We start from the raw sequence: 14,403 nt of genomic DNA, 5'->3' as shown, positions 1-14,403 counted from the left end.
TGTGTTCAAGGGTACAGCAGGGCTTTTATCCCGCCTTATGTTTCTATTTCTTTTTACTCTTAGAGGTCTATAGATATGTATGTGGGTTGTATATGTATATGTGAACAGTTGTGCCTATATGTTATGATAGCCTCATCAGCTTATATATATTGTCTTGCCTATTGGCATGCTATGAGTCAAATAGGAGACAGGTTTCCTTATAGTTAGCAAGGGTACACGCGAGTGTCCATTTTGGGCACCCGTCATGGCCTACGGGGTTGGGTCATGATAAAAACCTTTTGGCAAAATTAATTGACGCTTTAGTTGTTGGGATATCAATGGTTACCCAATCTGCCTCTTTGCATCTTTTTACAATTATACACGCTATCTACTTGAACTTCTACACTTTACCATTATACAACAACCTCTTAAAATATAGAACTACATCAGCTCTAGATTTATACTTTTATTTCAAACAGGGAGAATTAAAATTAGGCCTTTAAAGAAAATACTAGATCATCCTCTCAGATATATCACCAGGCCTACCCCAAAATTGCACCATAGTAAACACCAATTTATTTTCAGCTTTTTACCCTTTGGGGTTTTATTTTTCATAGTCATGGCATATGCAATTTAAGTATCCCATACAATCTCAATATTGTACCTACTGGGAGGTTACCCATCCAATCTTACTGATATTTGTCAAAAATTACCTTGATACCGAGAAGGTCTCATAACCTGGAGATGTAAATTTGTGGTTCCTCTAGGATGCTCCATTTTAGTTTCCCCTTATCTGTGAGGTAGCTATCTCTTTGGTAGATTTCTTTCATTCTCATATTTGACATCTAGTATCCTCCAAGAATAGGGTGGACTTACTCCAAATTTCTAGCAAACCCTACCTCTAAAATTTTAAGTCTGAAGCCTATGAACTTTAACCTCATGAACCATTTTTGGAATCAGATTCACTAGACCTCCAACAGTTGTGTTTTGTCCTAGAGGAACCCTCGCCCTCTTTATACTCAAGACTAGTGTTGGCCTGGGGCTGTTGTTCTTCATGTCGGCTAGTTTGATACCTAGTAGTCTGATTAATCAGTAGTTGTTCATCGAAACTACTTGACTCGTCTAGTAGGTATGTGTGGATTTGTTAGCCCTAACCTTTCTGGCCTAGTGTACCCTTCTTTGGTGTATTTTTAGAAGGAATTGTGCCAATGAAGAACACCATTAGATCTTGGAGTCAATAAAAATTTAAGAAAAATGTTATTTTTGGACTGTAATAATGTTTGTCGCTTTTAGAATCAAGGGTCTTTTAGAAACAACATTTCTACCAAGATGAGGTAGTAATAAGGTCTAATTACATTCTACCCTCCCAGACCCCACTTGTTGGATTTCACTAGGATTATTATTTTATTTTTGTTGTTGTATAAGACACTCACGAGTAAGACTATGAGTCATAGTCAAATAGTACGACATATGGAATGACTCATGAATTCAGTCCATTAGCCCTTCTTTTGTGCCCTCTCAATACGATTCAACATATGACTTTTGGTTTCAAACCTTAGATTATAGGAAGACTCATACCTATGGCCCATAGGAGTGGTCATAGGTTGTCTCGGACTTGTTGGATTTCAATACTTGGTCCTAAGATATGTCTTATGGACCGTAGGAAGGGGTTATGGGTTATAGGTGGTTTTGTAGATTTAGACTCAAAGAGTTTGTTTTTGATCTCCAAAGGACGAAGGGGTCTACAAACCGTAGAAGTGTCTATGTCCCGTAGGGGCTGGCTGTACACCAAACTTTAGAGTCTTGGATTTTTTTGCAAACTGATTTCCACTAAGGCCATGAATGATCCGTAGGAGGATCTACGGACCATAGGTGGGACCTTAGAGTCCCCTTGATAGTTATTTTCTCAGGGTTATTTTAGTCTTTTCTATCCTTTTAAGCCCTAAACTACAGTAGTTTAAGCCTATTCCTAATTCCTATAACTATCTTTACCCTTCAAAATTTATCCATTACCTCTGATTCACTCAAAACCCCAAAGGCTCTCAAGGAAATTCTCTCACAAAGTCTCTTTGTTCAAGCAAGCTAGGTTTCAAGGATTCAAGTCTCTTCTTCAAATTTGAAAGCTAGAATTCATTGAGATATATGAGAATTCATCTATTGATCATTTCCATCCAAGTAGTTCCAAAGATTTCTCTACTTCCTCCATGATTTTCAATCCAAATTTCTAAGATTTTGTAAGTTTCTTATAGGGTTAAATTGTTTATGACTAAATTGATCCTATTTAATATTAACAAGCATGATTTGATCTAAATTGCTTGTTTGAGACTTTATGCATGCATCATGAATTGAAGAAATCATTGGTTAATGATGTTTTTAGAAAATGTATTAGTATGATTTTTATGAAAACAAGGTTATGTTAGATTAAAGTATACTCACTATGAAATATCTATATGATTTATCCACTTCTGATTGAAGTGTGATTTTCTATAAAAAAGATTATCATGATTAAGATGCTTTAGATAAGTGTCTCTTACGAATTGATTATGTTTTGAATTATGATATGTTAAAAGGAGCAATTCATATTATTTTTAAGTATTTTATGATAAACTTGGTGTTACTAGATTCTTACCATTTTCAAACACTATGATATGTTTATGTATGATATTCTTTTATGAATTTACCCAGCATTGAGTAGACTTTGGGATGAAGACTCTCCCATTGCTAGAGGTATATTTCTTTAGAAGTAATTCCTTTTTCCAATAACTATGTGCCCCTGTAGGATGTCCCAATTGGACAAATCAGCTTAAGCTTAGTAGATCTACAATAGCTCATATTTCATGGAATTTACTTGGAAAGTAGGAAAATCTCTTTTTGGTGTGGGAGAAAGACACCAGACTATATATTATAGCTCACATAGTTTGTTTCGGTTAATGGTATCTCTCGCAAAGACTTATAACTCTCACTTATGATATGACTATGATTTTCGAATGATTATTGCATTGACCATGAGTTATACTTTTAACTTAGATTCATTAGATTATGTCATGTTTTTAGCTTGGTCATTGTATTATCATATTTTTAAATTCATCATGCTATGTTTCTATGTTCATGCATCTTTCCTCACACTTAGCACATTTCAAGTACTGACCACATACTTTTGCCTATATTATTTTATACTATATGTAATAACTCTTCTTATCAGGCCTGTGGTTAGTAGAGTCCTATATACTTTCATAGTATTGGTGGATCCTCATGTTCTGAAGACATTTAAATTAGATTCTATTCAGACTTTTATTCAATTTATCCTTATGTAAGAGATAGCCAGAGACATGTTCTAGCATCTCATCTATGATAGAGGTTTTAAGACAATAGACAATTCCTCGTATGTTGAGTTGTATCTATTTTTCCTATTATGCTATATCAGACTATGTTGAGTCTTATCTTCCACTTCTCTAATTATTTGATAATGTTGATTGTCTTAGTGTCATGCTAATGTCAAGTGGCTTGTTTAGGGACTTTTAGGATCCTATTCGCCATGTCACAACTAGGGGGTAGTTTGGGTTTTACAACTATAATCCTGTTTTGTAGTTGAGTAAGCTCACTGTAAATCCTTCTCATATTTGGCACCTTCAATTCTATTAGCCGTTTGTTCATTCGCTCCTCTAGGTCATCCATACGACCATGCAAGTCCTTCATAAACTTCTTAAATATGCTCACAGAGAGGCCTCAAATGCCTTAATTTCACACTTAACCCATGTCTTTAGCTTTATCAAAAACTGACCCATCTGCTTCTTTGTGTATGTTGTCCACTGTCCAAACCAATAATAAAATCATTGGTTACCTGGACTATATCAAGGTGAGCTTATGGATGTGGTTCTAATAAGTTATCAGAAGTAGGTACAGATGGTGTGCTGGATCCAGTTTTTGGGCTCAAAATTCTACCTTGTTGTCAGAAAAACCTCCAAATCTTGCCAAGAAGGAGTGGAGTATCAACCTACTCTCCCTATTTAGTAGTATCTGTCAATAGCAAATAATATAAAGAAATAAAATAGTGTCTTTAAACTCTAGCTACTGGGTTATAATCATCATGAATCATACTAACTAGTTGCACCTAGTTCACATCAAAAAAGCTATGTATATGTCGAGACCTCGACAACAATACACAATCCTAGACCAAGCATGAAAATTGTATACTCATGCTATATATTTGGTCCCTCTCTAATATCTCTAAGCAATGTGCCTAGCTAGGGTCAAAGCTTACTTGAACATAATACATGTGACCAATGTAGCCTGTTCTAGTGTTGACATATTATCATTAGTTGTTGGTGCCAACCTATGATGAGAAATTGACCACCAAAACCTTTTGGAAAAATTAAGTGACGCTTTAGTTATTGGGCTAACGATTAACCAATCTGCCTCCTCACATCTTTTTACAATTACACTTGCTATCCACTTGAACTACCATACTTTATCATCATACAACAACCTCTTAACATCCTGAACTACATCTTCACTATATTTATACTCTAAAGTACAATGGAGAGAAGTAAAATCAGTGATCATACTGTTAGATATATTAACGGACCTACCCTTAATTTCACCATAGTCAACACCAGTTTATTTCTATGACTTTCTCCTATGGGGTTTTGATTTAGCATATTCATAACATATGAAACATTCAAATCCCATAAAACCATAATACTATACTTACCAAGAGGCTTACCCATCCATTATAACTGATATATTTCAAAAAGCTCCGTGATGTTTAGCAAGTCTCATAACCTAGTGATGTAGATTTAAGGTTCCTCTAGGATACTCCACTTAGTTTCCCCTTTTTATGAGGGAACTTTCTATTTGGTAATTTACATGCATTCTCATATTTGACATCAAGTGTCCTTCTGGAGTTGGGTGGACTTACACAAAAATTCTTGCAAACACTGCCTCTCGTATTTCGAGTCTGAAGCCTATGAACCTTTACCTCATGAATCATTTTTGGAGAAAGACTCACTATCCTAGAGGAACCCTCTCCCTCTTCATACTGGAGACTGGTGGTTTCCAGGTCCTTCTCTTCTTCCTGTCGTCTAGCTTCATGCCTAGTAATTAGATGAACCAGTAGTTGTTCATCTAAAATAATAGATTCGTCTAGGAGGTGTGTGTGGATTTCATTGCCCTTACCCTTTCGACCTATTCTACCCAGGTTTGGTGTATATTTAGGAGGCATTTTACCTACGGGGAACACCATTAGTTCCTGAGTCATAAGAAAATTTAAGAAAACTTTATTTTTGGGACTACTATAATGAGTGTCACTTGATCCAATGGTATCATTCTACCTCGATGAGGTAGTGGTAAGGTTTGCATACATTTTACCCTCTTAGACCCCAATTATGGGATTTCATTGGGATTATTGTTATTTTTTTATTGTTGTATAAAACTCTCATAAGTCTAAATATGAGTCATAGTCACATAGTATGACTTATGAAAGTACTCGTGAGTGCAATCTAGTAGCCCTTATTTTTGTGCCAAGTCAATACGAGTCAACATATGACTTGAGGTATCAAACCAGAGGTTGTAGGAGGAATCATACCTACAAATCATAAGAGTTATCGTAGGTTGTCTCAGACTTGGTGGTTTCAGTACTTGGTTCTAATATAGGTCCTACGGACCATAGGAGGGGGTTACAAAACGTAGGTGGTTCCATAGATTGAGATTCAGAGAATTGTTTTTGGGCTCCTTTGGAATTAGGGTCTACGGACCATAAGAGTGTCTATGGCCCATTCGGGGTGGCTCTAGACCAAACTTCAGAGGCTTGGATTTTTTGCATTGATTTCCCAAAAAGCCATGAACAATGCGTAGCCAGAGGATCTACGGACCATAGAGTCCCTCCGGCAATTATTTTCTCCGGGTTATTTTAGTCTTTTCTATCTTTTAAACCCTAAACTAAAGTAGTTTAAGCCTATTCCTAAGTCCTATAACTACGTTTACCCTTCTAAATTTATCCATTCCCTCTCATTCACTCAAAACCCTAAAGGCTCTCAAGGAAATTCTCTCACAAAGTCTCTTTCTTCAAGCAATCTAGGTTTTAAGAATTCAAGTCTCTTCTTCAAATTTCAAGGTTAGAATTCATTGTGGTATGTGGAAATTCATCAATGGATCTTTTTCATCTACTGAGTTTCAAAGATTTTTCTTTTTCCTCCATGATTTTCAATCCAAACTTCTATGATTTTATAAGTTTCTTATGGGTTCAATTGTTTTTGACTAAATTAATCCTATTTGTTATTATTAGACCTGATTCGATCTAAATTGCATGTTTTCAATGTATTTTTCATGAACCCATGCAATATGCCTATTTTATTATTATGAGATCTATTTTGCAATGTTATGCATGCATCATAAATTGAAGAAACTATGGTTTAAGGATGTTTTTAGATAAAGTATCATTATAATATTTTTTGAAAATAACGTTGCTTCAGCTTGATGTATTCTGAGTTTAGAAAATCTATATGATTTAGCCATTTCTGATTGAAATTTAATTTTCTATGAAAAGCTTATCATGATTAAGATTCTTTAGATAAGTGTCTCCTATGAAATGATTATGTTATGAATCATGATATGTTGAGAGGAGATATTTTTATGATTTTTAAATATTTTATAATGAACTTGGTAGTACTAGATACTTACCATTTTTAAAGACTATGATATGCTTATGTATGATATTTTGTTATGAGTTTACCAAGCACCTGAGTGAACTTTGGGATGAAGGCTCTCCCATTAGTAGAGGCAGTGTTTTATAGAAGCAATCCCTTTACCTCATAACCATGTGCCCCCATAGGTTATCCCAATTGGACAATCAGCCTAAGCTTAGTGGATCTACAATAGCTCATGTTTCACGGTCCTTATCCGGCAAGTAGGATAATCTCTTTTTCGCATAGGGGAAAGACCCCAGAATCCATGTTATAGCTCGCATGATTTGTGTCAATTAACAGTATCTCTCACAAAGACTTATACCTCTCACTTATTTTATGACTATAATTCTTTTACCTTTATTGCATTGACCATGTATTATGTTTTTAACTTAGATTCATCAGATTATGTCATATTTTAGGTTGGTCATTGCATTATCGTATTTTCAGATTCATTATGTTATATTTCTCTGTTCATGTATCTTTCCTCATACTTAGTACATTCAAAGTACTAACCACATACTTTTGCTTATATTATTTTATAATATAGGTCACGGTGCTTCTACTCGGGCCCGTGGTTAGTGTAGACTCCTATCAACTTTCACAATATTGGTGGGTCCTCATGTTCTGAGGATGTCTTTATTAGAATCTATTCATACTTTTATTCTATTTACCCTTATGTTAGATATAGATAGAGACATGTTCTAGCATCTCATCTATGATAGAGGCTTTTAGACATTAGATGATTCCACATTTGTTGGGTTGTATCATTTTTAGCTATTATGCTATATTAGTGTCATGATTCGACATGGGTCCTAGTCATAATACGTTGATCGAAACCCCGAAGGGCTCCAACCAAGCTTTTTGTACATATCACAAGCATACATAAAGTAAGGTAAAACCGGAAATATCATAAGAGAGTCTAAACCATGAATAGTAAATAAAGAATGTCACATGACAATATAGAATCGAAATATTTGTCCAACTAGATGCCTCTACTCATGAACATGGGCGAGGACTAATACATGTCCCTAGCTCACCCTCAATATGAAATATAGAAAAAAAAAGTCTTTGAAAACCATGACTAACTCGATAACTAGTCCCCAATAAATGAGGTCTCACCACAAACACCGCCGGATTAAAAAGCTAAACTAGTCACATGGATGAATATGATCTTCAACCTCAACCCCTACATTATAAAACAATGTAGACAAAAAGTATGCATTAGTACGTTGGAATGTACTAAGTATGTAGGCAATGCAATGCATAGAAAACCTTGTTTGTACAAATGACCATTTCAAATAGCATGATAGGAGAAGTGGTAAAAATCATAAGTAGTCTTTAAAATGGATCAATGCATAATAAACCATAAGAGTATCATATAAAGTAAAAGATAGGATTAGTCATTTAGAATATAAAAACGACCATACAATGTGGGATAGGAACCATAACCGATAATAAGACCATGCGAGCTATAACATGGAATCCCAATGTTACCCCTACATCGGAGGAAAGGGGGAGACTTGTTACACCCCACACTTTGGTACCTTGGAATACTTCGTAAGCTTTTTAAGTCTGGGAAGGCTTTTAAGTTTCTTAGAAGCCGTCATGTGAGTCGTAGGACTCTACGTACTTGTGAAAGCTATTACTTGGGACATTTTGCATTCTAAGCTACTTGAGTACACGTCGAGCTTAAATAGCAAGGAATGCATAGGCTCTTGAAGTAAGACAAGATTACGAACCCATGAAAGAGAAATAAGGAAACGACGTGCCTACTCGAAGCAATTAGGTGATGCACCTACTTGGACAAGCAGGTAATGCACCTACTTAGGCTCAAGTAGGTGATGCAGTAGCTTGGGGTGGACCCCACTGCCATATGGCAGCATGTGATTGGCCATATGAGTTGAGGTGGCACCCTAGGAGGCTTCCACATGTCACCCCTAGGGGGTTGACACGTGGCAACTTCTAAAGAGGTACATATATATGACTTATGATGACTATTAACTTCAGTCCTTAGCCAAAAACAAATTAGCAGCAACATGAAATAAGAACCCTAATCCAAGAGAGGAAAGGGTGACGGCTTAGGAGGAAAAAAGAGGTAAGTTCCCCGATTTCTTTTAGTGAATTAATTATTTAAGGTATCCTACGGTGATATGATGGTGTTTAACAACATAAAAATTATCATTCGGAAAAAGAGGAGGTTTTTATTCTTGTTAACAGACCCATTTTTGAATAATACTGTTGTTAGTAAAACGAGTATAACTCCTTGTGTAAGGCTTCATTTCAAGTGATTCAAGATGTTTTGGAAATATATTTCATAGGGATATAATTTTTATTTAGCCTCTAAAACCCAGTTTTGCTTTTCTCTACACAAAAAAGGGTGGTGAATCATGGGGGAGCTGCTGCCCAGATTTTGGTATAGAAATTCTATAAGGACTGCTGTTGGTATTTTGGGCATATCATTTTGTACAAAATTGTTGTAGGGGTGATTCAAAATTATATGTGACCATAAGACATAGTTCTATAACTTTCATTGAGGACACAAACCCTGGTTCCCTCAATTACCCCTTCAAAACTAAGCGACAATATAAGACAGTAGGCTGTCTAAAATTCACGATTTGATAATTTTGGCGAGTTTGATGAGTTTAGGTTAATGTAAGGGTTTTCCTTTCAATTTGGAGTTTATGGTGTGGTTATGAAGTGTATTATACATTGTGTAAATGTCTGGAAATAGGTAAATTCCATAAATATACTTGACGTTCAAAACCAACCAAATTGGAGTTGTTATAGTTAAATTATAGTCGAAGCAAGGTGTTGTGCTTGTGGTGTGTGGATGCAGGTGCGTGGTGATGTGTTGAAGGGCCTAAAAGTATTTTAAAATAGGTGGGGAAGCTGCTGGTTGAAGCCACATGACCCTCCGCTTCGTACAATTAAAGGTTTTACGAACTAGAAACTAAAAACCCTATTTTGATATCGTAGCTTTGAGCAAGTCGCTTGGAGTTTGTATTATGTAATGTTGAAGTGAATTTCTTGTATATATGCTGCAGGTTGTTTTTTTTTTGGATGGCTATATTGCTTAGGGATGTAATTGGAAATTCGGATAGGGCATGTTATAGGGGAGGTACTGCCCGATTTCCATTAACTTTCTAGCTAACTAAGGAACTAGTTAAGGAAGCGAGCGAGGAAAGGAGTTCTATGAATACTTATGTATAACTTAACACGCTGAAAAGTCTAGGGTTGTTGACATTCATATTTCTTTCGTGTTAAATAGATTCAGAGGACGACGAGGCGAATGCGGTAAACATTAATCCGTAAAAGGTATGTAAAGCTATTCCTTCTTTTGGCATGTTTTGGTATAAGTATGTAAAGCCTATCTGTTTTTTCTTTTGGGCATGTCTTAGATCTAAGTGACAAGTGATATGTGTATGAAGCTTGGGGTAACTCTATTCATGAGCTCTGAACATGATTCATGATTCATAATTCATGTTCACTATTGAATGTTAAGATTCTTAAAGTAGTTAAGCTTTCATTCCTCAAGTCCTTCTATATGCTGAGAAGTAGTGTATGTAAGTTATTTTTCCTCTCTTTTGGCATGACTTAGATGTAAGTATTGTATATATGAAGTTTGAATTTATTCCACTCTTAAAACTCTGAGGGTGAGTTAAGACTCATGTTCACTTCCTACTGATTAGAACTCCTGTAACAAGTTGAGTCATTACTTTTCAAGTCTTCCATGTGATAGGAAGTGGTGTATGTAAAGCTTGTCTTTTCCTGCTTCTAGAAAGACTAGACTAAAGGTTCTATAGGACATCGATTTGGATATAGCCTCATTTATAGATTCTGGATGTAACTCATGACTTGTACCCACTTTTGAATGACAAGGGCCTTGAAGTAGTTGAACTACGACCCTTGAGCCTCCAATAAGTTGAATAGTGTTGGGATGTGTAAGCTCCTATACCTAGGGGCTCTTGAACATGTTTTATGATGATATCTAAGGGATGTTTGATATGTTACAGAGTTTTGCCTGCACGTATATGCATTATGATATATATATGGATCAGGCCGGACGTACCTCAGCATATTTTGCTATGTAAGGATCGGGTCGTACGTTCCAAGATAGATTATGCATTATACGGATTGGGCCATCGTACATCGGCATTATTATGTATTATACGGATCGGGCCGTCGTACTTCGGCATTATTATGTATTATACGGATCGGGCTGTCGTACCTCGGCATCATCATATAATATATGGATCGGGCCGTCGTACCTCGGCATTATCATGTGACATATGGATCGGGCCATCGTTCCTCGACAGGTGCTTGTTGTATATATGAATCGGGTTGTACGTCCCACAGTGCTAATAATATGAATATGCCTATCATGATAGATAATGTGTTTGTAACACCGAGTCCTCGAACAGGCCGGATATGGTACGTGATAAGGGTATACATGACTTTATTTTATGAGATGCAGGTACAGTACCCTATTAAATGCTATACTTGGTTTCCTGCATCCCTGTTTCAGTTGTTATCTCAATTATGTATGCTTATATACTCAGTATATGTATCGTACTGACCCCCCTTTCTCTAAGGGGCTGCGTTTCATGCCAACAGGTATAGATGTTCATTTTGGAGATCTGCCAGCTTAGGATTTCCGCTCAGATATATTGGAAGTGCTCTACTATTTCGGAGCCTAGCTTTTGGGTACTGGTCCTGCGATGTATATATTTGTTTATGCAGGGGTACGACGGGGGCCCTATCTTGCCATATGTTGTCATTCCTATTCTTAGAGGTCTGTAGACATATGTGTCTGGGTTGGTTAGGAGTTTATTTTGGTTATGCATATGTGATATGTTGTAAAAGCTATTATGTTATGGCAGCCTTGTCGGTTGGCTTTCCCTTTCATGATATGATGCAAATAAAAGAGGCTACACGTGTATGAATATTTTATCACTCACTGGGTTCATGTGTTTGGTTCCTATATCTAGGAGGCTATATGAATATGAAAAAGTTTTAACCTATTGAGGTTTTTGTGAGCAGTATCACATTATACATAATCTAATTTGACTATAGTCGATAGATAGGTACACAGGGGTCCAGGTCAGACCCCAATCGCAGCCCATGGGGTTGGGTCGTGACAAGACTACTTTCCAAGGTAGACTCCTACATGCCTAAGTGGATCCAGTAAGCGGTCGTGTGAACTGGGTACTCACCCCTAGTTCTTAGACTCGGGTACTCACCTCCAAGCCTTGATATTTCGAGTACTCACCTCGTACAGATTTGGTTATTCACCTCTAATCCTTTTGTACCTACGGTGGTACGTAGTTATGCGACAAGAGACTTTATATAAGGACCCCATAATTTGAGTCCACACATCAAGTACACATTCGATGCTAAGGCAAATCCCACGGAATACATACATAACATAAAATCATAACTTTATATATCATAGTTATGATCATAGGTTTGAAATTATAGAGTAGCTCATTTTCATAACATAAGTGCAATGCGGGTATTGTCCTTCCACATTACAAATCATACATATATAGATATGACTCATACTTGGAAATTAGGGTAAAACTTGGATGCATAATCAATTTGAATGAGATTCATAATAATATCTTTGAAATCATTAAATAAAACTTCTCATAGAATATAAGTTGAAAATTCATGATCATAGCTTATACTTGAAATTAGGGTAAGACATGAATGCATGATCAATTGTCTTAAAAATCATGAAATTGACTTGAAAACATGCATGATCATAAACTTTATATCAGTGCATACATAATTCATATAGATAATATCATTAGGAAGTATAATTGAAAATACTCATAATTTATATTATAAACCCTATAAACTCAAAATAGGAGAATTCATGGGAAAACTCTTTATTTAATTAAATAACCATTAATTTATATCAAAATAGACTCATGATCATACTTTGAATTAAAATTTCATGCAATTGGAATAGAGATCATAAAACCCATAAAATACCATACTTTAATTTGATAGAAAACCTTGAGAAATTGATTGGGTTTCATGGATGAAAGGGTCCATGAATCAATTCACACATACCTTAAGTAAGAAGACTAAATAATTTGGAAGAACTTGAGAGTTTTGGTGGAGTGCTTGAGTGAATTTACTTGAAGTCTTCAATAGAGTCCTTAAGAGTCTTTTGTAGAGAGAGAAATATTTGAGGAGGTGAATTGTAGAAGAATGAATAGAATTATAGGTTTAGGTTAATTTATAGAGTTGAATTAGGTCCTAAAAATTTCTAGGTTCATTATCTAAGAATTTGGGAAAAGTCTAAAATCCCCTTCCTAAAAATCCAACTCGGCCAGAAAATCCTTGCTAGGTCTGCGATGCGGACCTTTCTATTTTCTGCAGTTTCTTGAGAAATCTATCGTTTGATCTACGATTCCTAAAATTCCACCAAAATTATTTTCCTATAGGTTTTGACCCCTTGATCAATATTCCGAACTCGTATTTTCCAAAAACATTAAGGATAATTCATTACATGAGCAACCTAATCCCAAGGCATTCTTAAGGAACTTATGAGCATTTTTTAGGGATGTTACAATTAGACTATGTTGAGACTTATCTTCCACTTTTTAAATTATTTGGTGATGTTGATTGTCTTAGTGTCACACTTATGTTAAGTGTCTTGTTTAGGATCTTTCTAGATCATATTCACCATGTCACGACTAGGGAGTAGTTTGGGTCGTGATAGCTATAATCTCATTTTGGAGTAGAGCAAGATCACTATAAATTTTGGAGTAGAGCAAGATCCTGCCCATATCGAGCACATTTAATTTTGTCAGCCGGTTGTTCATCCGTTCCTCTAGGCTATCCTTCTGACCATGGAAGTACTTCATAAACTGCTCAAATTATGCTCATATAGAGGCATCAGATGCCTCAATTGTTGACTTAACCCATGGCTTTATCTTCATCAAAAGCTGACCCAACTTATGCTTTGTGTGTTGTCCACTTGGACAAACCAATAATAAAAACTTTTGTCACTGGGACCATAGCTAGGTAGTCTAGTAGATATGGTGCTAATGTGGTGTCCGAAGTAGGTACAAATGGTGTGTTGAATCAAATTTCCAAAGTCATGGGCTTAATAATCTGCCCCATTGTCCGACTGACCTCCAACTCTAGCCAAGAAGGAGAGGAGTATCAACATGTTTTCCCTATTTAGTAGTATCTATCAATAACAAATAACTAAAGAACCAGAGTGTTATCCCCAAACTTAAGATACTGGGTTAGTATTGTCACGAATCAGACTAATATCTTACACCTAGTTCACCTTGAAAAAGTTATCAATCTCTGCATATATCGGGACCTCGACCTCATTACAATGCCCATAAACCAAGCACAAAAATAGTACGCTCATGATATCTTTTAGGGACCCACTTAATAATCTAATCTCCATTCTCATGGGACCTTTTAATCATGGATATATGAAACACAAGCTGGGCTCCAAATAAGTTAGGTGGGTAATTAGCCTATAAGACACTAACCCCTCACATTCAAGAATATCACATGAGCAAATATAGCTAGGGATAAGCTTGCCTTTCTTGCCGAACCTCATGACTCCTTTTATGGGTGACACCTTTAGAAGTATATGTTCACCGGCCTAAAATATTATATCTCTGACATTATGATATGTATATTGTTTTTGCCGACTCTGGGCTACTAAAAATCTAGCTTGGATACTCATTTCATTCTCTTGAGCCTT

The sequence above is a fragment of the Solanum dulcamara genome, chromosome 6 (genome assembly GCF_947179165.1).
Source record: "Solanum dulcamara chromosome 6, daSolDulc1.2, whole genome shotgun sequence".
In the NCBI taxonomy this organism is placed as follows: Eukaryota; Viridiplantae; Streptophyta; class Magnoliopsida; order Solanales; family Solanaceae; genus Solanum; species Solanum dulcamara.
Note: the sequence above shows the minus strand (reverse complement) of the source record.